The following is a 2,423-nucleotide window of genomic DNA, read 5'->3' as shown; positions in this document are numbered from 1 at the left end:
CGCGTATTCTGATTGTTTAAACCGATTTAAAGCTAAAAGATTACATTAGTTTGCACAAACTCATCCGGGACTTTTCACTGATTTCCCCTTACGGCTTTTGCGTATTCTACGACAGAGCGCGTGCTCATGTGACGTGACTGATGCCAAACTCGTGCACATGACAGATGGACGTGGCTGTGTATCAAAGGTAAAAAATGATATAAATACTGTTCAGTTTCTCACAAAAATCGATCGTTTCGTGTCTTAGGACATCAATGTATCATCACGAGCCACAGGGTGTGATTTGGATTTGTCTGTGCATGTTTTTGTTTACTTTTAAAGGTTTGGTGCCCATCCACGTCCATGATAAGGCTGGCAGACTGCACCGGTTTTCGTTAAAAATCTTCGTTTGTGTTTTTCTGAGGAAACAAAGTAACCTACATCTTGGATGCATTGGGGGTAAGCAGATAAACATCAAATTTTCATTTTTGGGTGAACTATCCCTTTAAGACCCTAAAGAATCATATGAACTTGTGGAAAATGGGCATCCGATGACCCCTTTAAATCAAGAAGGGTTTTCTCGACAAGTAAAAATGATTGTCTTGTTTTCAGAAAAAAACAAGTTAAAATTAAGAGAGTTTTAGCTCGAAACAAGAAACATTTCTGTTTGAAATAAGATTAGTTTAATTACCCCGTTGGCAGATTATTTTGATTGTTCTAAGCAAAAACTCACTTAATTTCGACTTGTTCTTTCTGAAAACAAGACAATCATTTTTACTTGTCTAGAAAATCCTTCTTGATTTAAGATTTTTTTTTGATATTTTGGCTGAAAACAAGACAAAAAATCTAAGTAAAAAGCATTTTTTGCAGTGCCATTCACTGCAGAGGATCCACTGGTGAGCAGGTGATGTAATACTATTTTTCTACAAATCTGTTCTGATGAAGAGACAAACCATCTTAGATGGCCTGAGGGTAAATGAAGTTTCAGCAAATGTTCATTTTTGGCTGAACTATTCCTTCAAGATATTTTTTGGATCAGATCAGGTCGGTTACATAATAAGCAGCATGCCATTTTTCATTATTCAGGAGATGCTTATGAGATTAAAAGCAATTGAAGAAAGCGTCATGTCAACCCACCTGATGTGCTTCAGATACTTCTGATCTTTGTTGCCAGTTCTGTGATCATACAGCCAAGAAAATGGTTTTCTGTTTCTGCCAATTTAATTCAATTTGCTGAGAGGCTACTAATTCAATGCCAAATGGAAGAACCTTTTTATTCTATCAATATTGATAGAACTGGTTCACTTTTATATCTTCTTAAACTTTTTTTTTGCAGATTGTTTGACATTATAGCTGGCTCTATATGATTGTCAAAGCAAACTAACAATCTTTTTAGCAACACAGAGAGACAATATTTTGACCTGCAGTAGGTTTTGTAGAGAGCTTGAAAGGAAGAGAATTTGGGAAGTAGAATTTTTGAAAACCCATCACATGAAACAGAGGCAGGTCTGCATGGAATCCAGAATAGATTACACTGTGATGGAGTTTCTTGGGCATGTGTTTGTGTGTGTGTGCAATAGAGAGAGTTGTGTTTGTGTGTGGGGAAGAGGAGGAAGGATGCTGTATTATAGTTGCTTTTAAAGTGTCTATGAAATGGGGCCAGCTTCATTCTGCAAGAGAAGAGCTGAATTTTTTGAGGAAATATACACAGGCGATAGAGACAAACACAGACGCTCACAGAATCCTCAGTACTGAGGCACTTTTGAGTTGTAACCCAAACAGTCTTTCATCATCCCCCTCTATGACGATACTTTGTATCACCTGAGAGATGTCTGCGGTGAGGCCACAACAACTGCGCTCGCTGTGTGTTGCAGATTGTTTGATCGCAGTCCCAAAAGGCACACAGTTTCATTCAAAGAGACACTCGTTTGCCTTTTTCCTCAAGCTTAAATAATTCAAAAAGGCTATTGTTTCCTGTGAAAGCACATAGTTTAAGCCAACTGAAACTGTGCTTGATGATAAATTATACATTTTTATAGTTTCAACATGGTCAGAGGTTGATCTGTGGAGACCAGACTAGTAATGAACGTTGAGTCTTGGTTAAGACAGAAGCTTGTTCTGAGCAGCTATAAGATGGAAGACTTGTCTGTGTAACTTTTCACACTCTGGAGACGTCTCAGCATATTGCCAAGGGCTTGACTTCTCTCTTTTTCTACCTGCTCATCTTTGATGTCATTCATGTCAAAAACAGAAATTATGTTTTATATTGCATTATGAACTCTCTAATTAAATGTCCACCCTGTCATCTCATTAGTGATGCTGTCATGTATGTGAGTAATAAGTCTTTTGTCTCAAAGTATATGTCTTTGTAAATGACGCAAAACACAGCATTACAACACAAGGTAACTGTAACTTGAGTGGACCACATATAATTAAAAGCATTT

Source organism: Garra rufa, chromosome 9 (assembly GCF_049309525.1).
Source record: "Garra rufa chromosome 9, GarRuf1.0, whole genome shotgun sequence".
In the NCBI taxonomy this organism is placed as follows: Eukaryota; Metazoa; Chordata; class Actinopteri; order Cypriniformes; family Cyprinidae; genus Garra; species Garra rufa.
The sequence above is the reverse complement of the archived record's forward strand: the minus strand, read 5'-3'. Positions refer to the sequence as shown.